At 45.9% G+C, this 13,917-nt stretch overlaps 1 protein-coding gene across 1 annotated transcript in view; it reads left to right on the forward strand.

The window, feature by feature from the left end:
• LOC311099911 (DNA polymerase theta-like) overlaps window positions 1-13,917 on the forward strand; it is a gene marked incomplete at its 5' end in the record, with an annotated part of 118,742 nt that overhangs the window by 28,982 nt on the left and 75,843 nt on the right. The window lies entirely within an intron of this gene.

The raw sequence follows: 13,917 nt of genomic DNA on the forward strand, positions 1-13,917 counted from the left end.
AAACCTAGGAGGCTCATGGTTCTCACCCCCTTCCATAGACACAGTAATTATGACAACTTCCGGAGGACGTCCTCCAGCCTATCAGAGCTCTTGCAGCATGAGCTGACATGTTGTCCACCCAATCAAAGGATCAGAGTATGTACACAATTTTGCTGCTTCCGTCTCTTATGACTGAAAAGAGCTTCTGGACATCAGAACAGCGATTACTCACCTTGAACTGGACTAATCATTTTTCTTTAATGAGTCGGAGATCGGGGTGCCTTGTAAGGATAGAACAGAAGCCTCTGGTAAGACAAAGGAGTGACTCGGTCAAGCACCAGTGACTCGGTTAATAAGGAAGTGGTCAGATGACGCAGATGCTCAGCTACAGGACTGTTTTGCTAGCACAGACTGGAACATGATCCGGGATTCTTCAGATAGCATTGAGGAGTACACCACATCAGTCACTGGCTTCATCAATAAGTGCATCGATGACGTCGTCCCCACAGTGACCATACGTACATACGCCAACCAGAAGCCATGGATTACAGGCAACATCCGCACTGAGCTAAAGGGTAGAGCTGCCGCTTTCAAGGAGCGGGACTCTAACCCGGACGCTTATAAGAAATCCCGCTATGCCCTCCGACAAACCATCAAACAGGCAAAGAGTCAATACAGGACTAAGATTGAATCGTACTACACCGGCTCTGATGCTCGTCAGATGTGGCAGGGCTTGAAAACTATTACAGACTACAAAGGGAAGCACAGCCGCGAGCTGCCCAGTGACACAAGCCTACCAGACGAGCTAAATTACTTCTATGCTCGCTTCGAGGCTAGTAACACTGAAACATGCATGAGAGCATCAGCTGTTCCGGATGACTGTGTGATCACGCTCTCCGTAGCCGATGTGAGTAAGACCTTTAAACAGGTCAACATTCACAAGGCCGCAGGGCCAGACGGATTACCAGGACGTGTACTTCGAGCATGCGCTGACCAACTGGCAAGTGTCTTCACTGACATTTTCAACCTCTCCCTGTCTGAGTCTGTAATACCACCATAGTCCCTGTGCCCAAGAACACTAAGGTAACCTGCCTAAATGACTACCGACCCGTAGCACTCACGTCTGTAGCCATGAAGTGCTTTGAAAGGCTGGTCATGGCTCACATCAACACCATTATCCCAGAAACCCTAGACCCACTCAATTTGCATACCGCCCCAACAGATCCACAGATGATGCAATCTCTATTGCACTCCACACTGCCCTTTCACACCTGGACAAAAGGAACACCTATGTGAGAATGCTATTAAGTGACTACAGCTCAGCGTTCAACACCATAGTGCTCTCAAAACTCATCACCAAGCTAAGGATCCTGGGACTAAACACCTCCCTCTGCAACTGGATCCTGGACTTCCTGACGGCCGCCCCCAGGTGGTAAAGGTAGGTCGCAACACATCCGCCACGCTGATCCTCAACAAGGGGGCCCCTCAGGGATGCGTGCTCAGTCCCCTCCTGTACTTCCTGTTCACTCATGACTGCATGGCCAGGCACGACTCCAACACCATCATTAATTTGCCGATGACACAACAGTGGTAGGCCTGAAAACCGACAACGACGAAACAGCCTATAGGGAGGAGGTCAGAGACCTGGCCGTGTGGTGCCAGGACAACAACCTCTCCCTCAACGTGATCAAGACAAAGGAGCTGATCGTTGACTACAGGGAAAAAAAAGAGGACTGAGCACGCCCCCATTCTCATCGACGGGGCTGTAGTGGAATAGGTGGAGAGCTTCAAGTTCCTTGGTGTCCACATCACAATCAAACTTACATGGTCCAAGCACACCAAGACAGTCGTGAAGAGGGCACAACAAAACCTATTCCCCCTCAGGAGACTGAAAAGATTTGGCATGGGTGGTCAGATCCTCAAAAGGTTTTACAGCTGCACCATCGAGAGCATCCTGACTGGTTACATCACTGCCTGGTATGGCAACTACTCAGCCTCTGACCGTAAGGCACTACAGAGGGTAGTGCGTACGGCCCAGTACATCACTTGGGCCAAGCTTCCTGCCATCCAGGACCTATACCAGGCGGTGTCAGAAGAAGGCCCTAAAAATGGTCAAAGACTCCAGCCACCCTAGTCATAGACTGTTCTCTCTGCTATCGCCCGGCAAGCGGTACCGGAGTGCCAAGTCTAGGTCCAAAAGGCTTCTTAACAGCTTCTACCCCCAAGCCATAAGACTCCTGGACATCTAATCAAATGGCTACCCAGACTATTTGCATTATTATCTATGCATAGTCACTTTAACTCTACCTACAATGGGGAGAACAAGTATTTGATACACTGCCGATTTTGCAGGTTTTCCTACTTACAAAGCATGTAGAGGTCTGTAATTTTTATCATAGGTACACTTCAACTGAAATCCAGAAAATCACATTGTATGATTTTTAAGTAATTAATTTGCATTTTATTGCATGACATAAGTATTTGATACATCAGAAAAGCAGAACTTAATATTTGGTACAGAAACCTTTGTTTGCAATTACAGAGATCATACGTTTCCTGTAGGTCTTGACCAGGTTTGCACACACTGCAGCAGGGATTTTGTCCCACTCCTCCATACAGACCTTCTCCAGATCCTTCAGGTTTCGGGGCTGTCGCTGGGCAATACGGACTTTCAGCTCCCTCCAAAGATTTTCTATTGGGTTCAGGTCTGGAGACTGGCTAGGCCACTCCAGGACCTTGAGATGCTTCTTACGGAGCCACTCCTTAGTTGCCCTGGCTGTGTGTTTCGGGTCGTTGTCATGCTGGAAGACCCAGCCACGACCCATCTTCAATGCTCTTACTGAGGGAAGGAGGTTGTTGGCCAGGATCTCGCGATACATGGCCCCATCCATCCTCCCCTCAATACGGTGCAGTCGTCCTGTCCCCTTTGCAGAAAAGCATCCCCAAAGAATGATGTTTCCACCTCCATGCTTCACGGTTGGGATGGTGTTCTTGGGGTTGTACTCATCCTTCTTCTTCCTCCAAACACGGCGAGTGGAGTTTAGACCAAAAAGCTCTATTTTTGTCTCATCAGACCACATGACCTTCTCCCAGCTTTACACCACTCCAGCCGACACTTGGCATTGCTCATGGTGATCTTAGGCTTGTGTGCGGCTGTTCGGTCATGGAAACCCATTTCATGAAGCTCCCGACGAACAGTTATTGTGCTGACGTTGCTTCCAGAGGCAGTTTGGAACTCGGTAGTGAGTATTGAGTACATTTTGTTACATTACAGCCTTATTCTAAAATGTATAAAGAATAAACAGATACCTTATTTACATAAGTATTCAGACCATTTGCTATGAGACACGAAATTGAGCTCAGGTGCATCCTGTTTCCATTGATCGTCCTTGAGATGTTTCTACAACTTGATTGGAGTCCACCTGTTGTAAATTCAATAGATTGGACATGATTTGGAAAGTCACACACCTGTCTATATAAGGTCCCACAGATGACAGTGCATGTCAGAGCAAAAACCAAGCCATGAGGTCGAAGGAATTGTCTGTAGAGCTCCGAGACAGGATTGTGTCGAGGCACAGATCTGGGGAAGGGCACCAAAAAATATCTGCAGCATTGAAGGTCCCCAAGAACACAGTGGCCTCCACCATTCTTAAATGGAAGATGTTTGGAACCACCAAGACACTTCCTAGAGCTGGCTGCCTGGCCAAACTTAGCAATCGGGGGAGAAGGGCCTTGGTCAGGGAGGTGACCAAGAACCCGATGGTCACTCTGACAGAGCTCCAGAGTTCCTCTGTGGAGATGGGAGAACCTTCCAGAAGGACAACCATCTCTGCAGCACTCCACCAATCAGGCATTTATGGTAGAGTGGCCAGACGGAAGCCACTCCTCAGTAAAAGGCACATGACAGCCCGCTTGGAGTTTGCCAAAAGGCACCTAAAGACAATGACCATGAGAAACAAGATTTTCTGGTCTGATGAAACCAAGATTGAACTCTTTTGACCTGAATGCCGAGCATCACGTCTGGAGGAATCCTGGCACCGTCCCTACGGTGAAGCATGGTGGTGGCAGCATCATGCTGTGGGGATGTTTTTCAGCGACAGGGACTGGAAGACTAGTCAGGATCGAGGGAAAGATGAACGGAGCAAAGTACAGAGAGATTCTTGATGAAAACCTGCTCCAGAGCGCTCAGGACCTCAGACTGGGGCGAAGGTTCACCTTCCAACAGGACAACGACCCTAAGCACATAGCCAAGACAACGCAGGAATGGCTTCGGGACAAGTCTCTGAATGTCCATGAGTGGCCAAGCCAGAGCCAGGACTTGAACCCGATCGAACATCTCTGGAGAGACCTGAAAATAGCTGTGCAGTGACTCTCCCCATCCAACCTGACAGAGCTTGAGAGGATCTGCAGAGAAGAATGGGAGTAATTCCCCAAATGCAGGTGTGCCACCAGGCCCCCCAGTACATTTATATCTATCAATTAGGGAGTTTGATGCTGAGCAGATATCTTACTGCTTTCTGCCAAACCTGGTCTGATATCGCAAAGAAGATTTGTCCTGTCCCTTTTGGGATTTAGATAATCAAACAGTATTTTGGGGACTGCAGATTACCGGTGTTGAGCTGTTTTTACGCACCAATAATCTGTGTTCTCTTTTGTTGATATCACCGTTGGTGACGGTCTGTTCATTACAGCCAAAAGCTGTTTGTAGTGAGTCTCTTATAGAACGTCTGATCAATCAGTTGCCTGAGTACTTCAGTCTTATAGACAGTTGTTATGCACAGTAACAACGCCTCCCTTGTCCGCTGGGAGGATGACTAAATATCATTCAGGAGATTTAAGGGCTTGTTTTTCAGAGCAGGTAAAGTTATTCCTGACATTTCCTATTGCCTCTAGCTTGGATATGTCTTTGCACAGCCACAACTGGGCCAATATAATGTTTGTAGATAGAGCCCTAAACACAGTTTCAGATGCAACGTGGATTAGTAGTGGAAACACGTTGCAGTCCTGATATTCAGGCTGAGTAGCTCCGTAATACGTATGTGGATTATTAGTGGAAACACGTTGCAGTCCTGATATTCAGGCTGAGTAGCTCCGTAATACGTATGTGGATTAGTAGTGGAAACACGTTGCAGTCCTGATATTCAGGCTGAGTAGCTCCGTAATACGTATGTGGATTAGTAGTGGAAACACGTTGCAGTCCTGATATTCAGGCTGAGTAGCTCCGTAATACGTATGTGGATTAGTAGTGGAAACACGTTGCAGTCCTGATATTCAGGCTGAGTAGCTCCGTAATACGTATGTGGATTAGTAGTGGAAACACGTTGCAGTCCTGATATTCAGGCTGAGTAGCTCCGTAATACGTATGTGGATTAGTAGTGGAAACACGTTGCAGTCCTGATATTCAGGCTGAGTAGCTCCGTAATACGTATGTGGATTAGTAGTGGAAACACGTTGCAGTCCTGATATTCAGGCTGAGTAGCTCCGTAATACGTATGTGGATTAGTAGTGGAAACACGTTGCAGTCCTGATATTCAGGCTGAGTAGCTCCGTAATACGTATGTGGATTAGTAGTGGAAACACGTTGCAGTCCTGATATTCAGGCTGAGTAGCTCCGTAATACGTATGTGGATTAGTAGTGGAAACACGTTGCAGTCCTGATATTCAGGCTGAGTAGCTCCGTAATACGTATGTGGATTAGTAGTGGAAACACGTTGCAGTCCTGATATTCAGGCTGAGTAGCTCCGTAATACGTATGTGGATTAGTAGTGGAAACACGTTGCAGTCCTGATATTCAGGCTGAGTAGCTCCGTAATACGTATGTGGATTAGTAGTGGAAACACGTTGCAGTCCTGATATTCAGGCTGAGTAGCTCCGTAATACGTATGTGGATTAGTAGTGGAAACACGTTGCAGTCCTGATATTCAGGCTGAGTAGCTCCGTAATACGTATGTGGATTAGTAGTGGAAACACGTTGCAGTCCTGATATTCAGGCTGAGTAGCTCCGTAATACGTATGTGGATTAGTAGTGGAAACACGTTGCAGTCCTGATATTCAGGCTGAGTAGCTCCGTAATACGTATGTGGATTAGTAGTGGAAACACGTTGCAGTCCTGATATTCAGGCTGAGTAGCTCCGTAATACGTATGTGGATTAGTAGTGGAAACACGTTGCAGTCCTGATATTCAGGCTGAGTAGCTCCGTAATACGTATGTGGATTAGTAGTGGAAACACGTTGCAGTCCTGATATTCAGGCTGAGTAGCTCCGTAATACGTATGTGGATTAGTAGTGGAAACACGTTGCAGTCCTGATATTCAGGCTGAGTAGCTCCGTAATACGTATGTGGATTAGTAGTGGAAACACGTTGCAGTCCTGATATTCAGGCTGAGTAGCTCCGTAATACGTATGTGGATTAGTAGTGGAAACACGTTGCAGTCCTGATATTCAGGCTGAGTAGCTCCGTAATACGTATGTGGATTAGTAGTGGAAACACGTTGCAGTCCTGATATTCAGGCTGAGTAGCTCCGTAATACGTATGTGGATTAGTAGTGGAAACACGTTGCAGTCCTGATATTCAGGCTGAGTAGCTCCGTAATACGTATGTGGATTAGTAGTGGAAACACGTTGCAGTCCTGATATTCAGGCTGAGTAGCTCCGTAATACGTATGTGGATTAGTAGTGGAAACACGTTGCAGTCCTGATATTCAGGCTGAGTAGCTCCGTAATACGTATGTGGATTAGTAGTGGAAACACGTTGCAGTCCTGATATTCAGGCTGAGTAGCTCCGTAATACGTATGTGGATTAGTAGTGGAAACACGTTGCAGTCCTGATATTCAGGCTGAGTAGCTCCGTAATACGTATGTGGATTAGTAGTGGAAACACGTTGCAGTCCTGATATTCAGGCTGAGTAGCTCCGTAATACGTATGTGGATTAGTAGTGGAAACACGTTGCAGTCCTGATATTCAGGCTGAGTAGCTCCGTAATACGTATGTGGATTAGTAGTGGAAACACGTTGCAGTCCTGATATTCAGGCTGAGTAGCTCCGTAATACGTATGTGGATTAGTAGTGGAAACACGTTGCAGTCCTGATATTCAGGCTGAGTAGCTCCGTAATACGTATGTGGATTAGTAGTGGAAACACGTTGCAGTCCTGATATTCAGGCTGAGTAGCTCCGTAATACGTATGTGGATTAGTAGTGGAAACACGTTGCAGTCCTGATATTCAGGCTGAGTAGCTCCGTAATACGTATGTGGATTAGTAGTGGAAACACGTTGCAGTCCTGATATTCAGGCTGAGTAGCTCCGTAATACGTATGTGGATTAGTAGTGGAAACACGTTGCAGTCCTGATATTCAGGCTGAGTAGCTCCGTAATACGTATGTGGATTAGTAGTGGAAACACGTTGCAGTCCTGATATTCAGGCTGAGTAGCTCCGTAATACGTATGTGGATTAGTAGTGGAAACACGTTGCAGTCCTGATATTCAGGCTGAGTAGCTCCGTAATACGTATGTGGATTAGTAGTGGAAACACGTTGCAGTCCTGATATTCAGGCTGAGTAGCTCCGTAATACGTATGTGGATTAGTAGTGGAAACACGTTGCAGTCCTGATATTCAGGCTGAGTAGCTCCGTAATACGTATGTGGATTAGTAGTGGAAACACGTTGCAGTCCTGATATTCAGGCTGAGTAGCTCCGTAATACGTATGTGGATTAGTAGTGGAAACACGTTGCAGTCCTGATATTCAGGCTGAGTAGCTCCGTAATACGTATGTGGATTAGTAGTGGAAACACGTTGCAGTCCTGATATTCAGGCTGAGTAGCTCCGTAATACGTATGTGGATTAGTAGTGGAAACACGTTGCAGTCCTGATATTCAGGCTGAGTAGCTCCGTAATACGTATGTGGATTAGTAGTGGAAACACGTTGCAGTCCTGATATTCAGGCTGAGTAGCTCCGTAATACGTATGTGGATTAGTAGTGGAAACACGTTGCAGTCCTGATATTCAGGCTGAGTAGCTCCGTAATACGTATGTGGATTAGTAGTGGAAACACGTTGCAGTCCTGATATTCAGGCTGAGTAGCTCCGTAATACGTATGTGGATTAGTAGTGGAAACACGTTGCAGTCCTGATATTCAGGCTGAGTAGCTCCGTAATACGTATGTGGATTAGTAGTGGAAACACGTTGCAGTCCTGATATTCAGGCTGAGTAGCTCCGTAATACGTATGTGGATTAGTAGTGGAAACACGTTGCAGTCCTGATATTCAGGCTGAGTAGCTCCGTAATACGTATGTGGATTAGTAGTGGAAACACGTTGCAGTCCTGATATTCAGGCTGAGTAGCTCCGTAATACGTATGTGGATTAGTAGTGGAAACACGTTGCAGTCCTGATATTCAGGCTGAGTAGCTCCGTAATACGTATGTGGATTAGTAGTGGAAACACGTTGCAGTCCTGATATTCAGGCTGAGTAGCTCCGTAATACGTATGTGGATTAGTAGTGGAAACACGTTGCAGTCCTGATATTCAGGCTGAGTAGCTCCGTAATACGTATGTGGATTAGTAGTGGAAACACGTTGCAGTCCTGATATTCAGGCTGAGTAGCTCCGTAATACGTATGTGGATTAGTAGTGGAAACACGTTGCAGTCCTGATATTCAGGCTGAGTAGCGCCGTAATACGTATGTGGATTAGTAGTGGAAACACGTTGCAGTCCTGATATTCAGGCTGAGTAGCTCCGTAATACGTATGTGGATTAGTAGTGGAAACACGTTGCAGTCCTGATATTCAGGCTGAGTAGCTCCGTAATACGTATGTGGATTAGTAGTGGAAACACGTTGCAGTCCTGATATTCAGGCTGAGTAGCTCCGTAATACGTATGTGGATTAGTAGTGGAAACACGTTGCAGTCCTGATATTCAGGCTGAGTAGCTCCGTAATACGTATGTGGATTAGTAGTGGAAACACGTTGCAGTCCTGATATTCAGGCTGAGTAGCTCCGTAATACGTATGTGGATTAGTAGTGGAAACACGTTGCAGTCCTGATATTCAGGCTGAGTAGCGCCGTAATACGTATGTGGATTAGTAGTGGAAACACGTTGCAGTCCTGATATTCAGGCTGAGTAGCTCCGTAATACGTATGTGGATTAGTAGTGGAAACACGTTGCAGTCCTGATATTCAGGCTGAGTAGCTCCGTAATACGTATGTGGATTAGTAGTGGAAACACGTTGCAGTCCTGATATTCAGGCTGAGTAGCTCCGTAATACGTATGTGGATTAGTAGTGGAAACACGTTGCAGTCCTGATATTCAGGCTGAGTAGCTCCGTAATACGTATGTGGATTAGTAGTGGAAACACGTTGCAGTCCTGATATTCAGGCTGAGTAGCTCCGTAATACGTATGTGGATTAGTAGTGGAAACACGTTGCAGTCCTGATATTCAGGCTGAGTAGCTCCGTAATACGTATGTGGATTAGTAGTGGAAACACGTTGCAGTCCTGATATTCAGGCTGAGTAGCTCCGTAATACGTATGTGGATTAGTAGTGGAAACACGTTGCAGTCCTGATATTCAGGCTGAGTAGCTCCGTAATACGTATGTGGATTAGTAGTGGAAACACGTTGCAGTCCTGATATTCAGGCTGAGTAGCTCCGTAATACGTATGTGGATTAGTAGTGGAAACACGTTGCAGTCCTGATATTCAGGCTGAGTAGCTCCGTAATACGTATGTGGATTAGTAGTGGAAACACGTTGCAGTCCTGATATTCAGGCTGAGTAGCTCCGTAATACGTATGTGGATTAGTAGTGGAAACACGTTGCAGTCCTGATATTCAGGCTGAGTAGCTCCGTAATACGTATGTGGATTAGTAGTGGAAACACGTTGCAGTCCTGATATTCAGGCTGAGTAGCTCCGTAATACGTATGTGGATTAGTAGTGGAAACACGTTGCAGTCCTGATATTCAGGCTGAGTAGCTCCGTAATACGTATGTGGATTAGTAGTGGAAACACGTTGCAGTCCTGATATTCAGGCTGAGTAGCTCCGTAATACGTATGTGGATTAGTAGTGGAAACACGTTGCAGTCCTGATATTCAGGCTGAGTAGCTCCGTAATACGTATGTGGATTAGTAGTGGAAACACGTTGCAGTCCTGATATTCAGGCTGAGTAGCTCCGTAATACGTATGTGGATTAGTAGTGGAAACACGTTGCAGTCCTGATATTCAGGCTGAGTAGCTCCGTAATACGTATGTGGATTAGTAGTGGAAACACGTTGCAGTCCTGATATTCAGGCTGAGTAGCTCCGTAATACGTATGTGGATTAGTAGTGGAAACACGTTGCAGTCCTGATATTCAGGCTGAGTAGCTCCGTAATACGTATGTGGATTAGTAGTGGAAACACGTTGCAGTCCTGATATTCAGGCTGAGTAGCTCCGTAATACGTATGTGGATAGTAGTGGAAACACGTTGCAGTCCTGATATTCAGGCTGAGTAGCTCCGTAATACGTATGTGGATTAGTAGTGGAAACACGTTGCAGTCCTGATATTCAGGCTGAGTAGCTCCGTAATACGTATGTGGATTAGTAGTGGAAACACGTTGCAGTCCTGATATTCAGGCTGAGTAGCTCCGTAATACGTATGTGGATTAGTAGTGGAAACACGTTGCAGTCCTGATATTCAGGCTGAGTAGCTCCGTAATACGTATGTGGATTAGTAGTGGAAACACGTTGCAGTCCTGATATTCAGGCTGAGTAGCTCCGTAATACGTATGTGGATTAGTAGTGGAAACACGTTGCAGTCCTGATATTCAGGCTGAGTAGCTCCGTAATACGTATGTGGATTAGTAGTGGAAACACGTTGCAGTCCTGATATTCAGGCTGAGTAGCTCCGTAATACGTATGTGGATTAGTAGTGGAAACACGTTGCAGTCCTGATATTCAGGCTGAGTAGCTCCGTATACGTATGTGGATTAGTAGTGGAAACACGTTGCAGTCCTGATATTCAGGCTGAGTAGCTCCGTAATACGTATGTGGATTAGTAGTGGAAACACGTTGCAGTCCTGATATTCAGGCTGAGTAGCTCCGTAATACGTATGTGGATTAGTAGTGGAAACACGTTGCAGTCCTGATATTCAGGCTGAGTAGCTCCGTAATACGTATGTGGATTAGTAGTGGAAACACGTTGCAGTCCTGATATTCAGGCTGAGTAGCTCCGTAATACGTATGTGGATTAGTAGTGGAAACACGTTGCAGTCCTGATATTCAGGCTGAGTAGCTCCGTAATACGTATGTGGATTAGTAGTGGAAACACGTTGCAGTCCTGATATTCAGGCTGAGTAGCTCCGTAATACGTATGTGGATTAGTAGTGGAAACACGTTGCAGTCCTGATATTCAGGCTGAGTAGCTCCGTAATACGTATGTGGATTAGTAGTGGAAACACGTTGCAGTCCTGATATTCAGGCTGAGTAGCTCCGTAATACGTATGTGGATTAGTAGTGGAAACACGTTGCAGTCCTGATATTCAGGCTGAGTAGCTCCGTAATACGTATGTGGATTAGTAGTGGAAACACGTTGCAGTCCTGATATTCAGGCTGAGTAGCTCCGTAATACGTATGTGGATTAGTAGTGGAAACACGTTGCAGTCCTGATATTCAGGCTGAGTAGCTCCGTAATACGTATGTGGATTAGTAGTGGAACACGTTGCAGTCCTGATATTCAGGCTGAGTAGCTCCGTAATACGTATGTGGATTAGTAGTGGAAACACGTTGCAGTCCTGATATTCAGGCTGAGTAGCTCCGTAATTCGTATGTGGATTAGTAGTGGAAACACGTTGCAGTCCTGATATTCAGGCTGAGTAGCTCCGTAATACGTATGTGGATTAGTAGTGGAAACACGTTGCAGTCCTGATATTCACGCTGAGTACTCCAGAAATACGTATGTGGATTAGTAGTGGAAACACGTTGCAGTCCTGATATTCCAGGCTGAGTAGCTCCGTAAATAGCTATGTGGATTAGTAGGTGGAAACACGTTGCAGTCCTGATATTCAGGCTGAGTAGCTCCGTAATACGTATGTGGATTAGTAGTGGAAACACGTTGCAGTCCTGATATTCAGGCTGAGTAGCTCCGTAATACGTATGTGGATTAGTAGTGGAAACACGTTGCAGTCCTGATATTCAGGCTGAGTAGCTCCGTAATACGTATGTGGATTAGTAGTGGAAACACGTTGCAGTCCTGATATTCAGGCTGAGTAGCTCCGTAATACGTATGTGGATTAGTAGTGGAAACACGTTGCAGTCCTGATATTCAGGCTGAGTAGCTCCGTAATACGTATGTGGATTAGTAGTGGAAACACGTTGCAGTCCTGATATTCAGGCTGAGTAGCTCCGTAATACGTATGTGGATTAGTAGTGGAAACACGTTGCAGTCCTGATATTCAGGCTGAGTAGCTCCGTAATACGTATGTGGATTAGTAGTGGAAACACGTTGCAGTCCTGATATTCAGGCTGAGTAGCTCCGTAATACGTATGTGGATTAGTAGTGGAAACACGTTGCAGTCCTGATATTCAGGCTGAGTAGCTCCGTAATACGTATGTGGATTAGTAGTGGAAACACGTTGCAGTCCTGATATTCAGGCTGAGTAGCTCCGTAATACGTATGTGGATTAGTAGTGGAAACACGTTGCAGTCCTGATATTCAGGCTGAGTAGCTCCGTAATACGTATGTGGATTAGTAGTGGAAACACGTTGCAGTCCTGATATTCAGGCTGAGTAGCTCCGTAATACGTATGTGGATTAGTAGTGGAAACACGTTGCAGTCCTGATATTCAGGCTGAGTAGCTCCGTAATACGTATGTGGATTAGTAGTGGAAACACGTTGCAGTCCTGATATTCAGGCTGAGTAGCTCCGTAATACGTATGTGGATTAGTAGTGGAAACACGTTGCAGTCCTGATATTCAGGCTGAGTAGCTCCGTAATACGTATGTGGATTAGTAGTGGAAACACGTTGCAGTCCTGATATTCAGGCTGAGTAGCTCCGTAATACGTATGTGGATTAGTAGTGGAAACACGTTGCAGTCCTGATATTCAGGCTGAGTAGCTCCGTAATACGTATGTGGATTAGTAGTGGAAACACGTTGCAGTCCTGATATTCAGGCTGAGTAGCTCCGTAATACGTATGTGGATTAGTAGTGGAAACACGTTGCAGTCCTGATATTCAGGCTGAGTAGCTCCGTAATACGTATGTGGATTAGTAGTGGAAACACGTTGCAGTCCTGATATTCAGGCTGAGTAGCGCCGTAATACGTATGTGGATTAGTAGTGGAAACACGTTGCAGTCCTGATATTCAGGCTGAGTAGCGCCGTAATACGTATGTGGATTAGTAGTGGAAACACGTTACAGTCCTGATATTCAGGCTGAGTAGCTCCGTAATACGTATGTGGATTAGTAGTGGAAACACGTTGCAGTCCTGATATTCAGGCTGAGTAGCTCCGTAATACGTATGTGGATTAGTAGTGGAAACACGTTTCAGTCCTGATATTCAGGCTGAGTAGCTCCGTAATACGTATGTGGATTAGTAGTGGAAACACGTTGCAGTCCTGATATTCAGGCTGAGTAGCTCCGTAATACGTATGTGGATTAGTAGTGGAAACACGTTGCAGTCCTGATATTCAGGCTGAGTAGCTCCGTAATACGTATGTGGATTAGTAGTGGAAACACGTTGCAGTCCTGATATTCAGGCTGAGTAGCTCCGTAATACGTATGTGGATTAGTAGTGGAAACACGTTGCAGTCCTGATATTCAGGCTGAGTAGCTCCGTAATACGTATGTGGATTAGTAGTGGAAACACGTTGCAGTCCTGATATTCAGGCTGAGTAGCGCCGTAATACGTATGTGGATTAGTAGTGGAAACACGTTGCAGTCCTGATATTCAGGCTGAGTAGCTCCGTAAT

The sequence above is a fragment of the Coregonus lavaretus genome (genome assembly GCF_964263955.1).
Source record: "Coregonus lavaretus genome assembly, chromosome: 24".
NCBI classification, from domain to species: Eukaryota; Metazoa; Chordata; class Actinopteri; order Salmoniformes; family Salmonidae; genus Coregonus; species Coregonus lavaretus.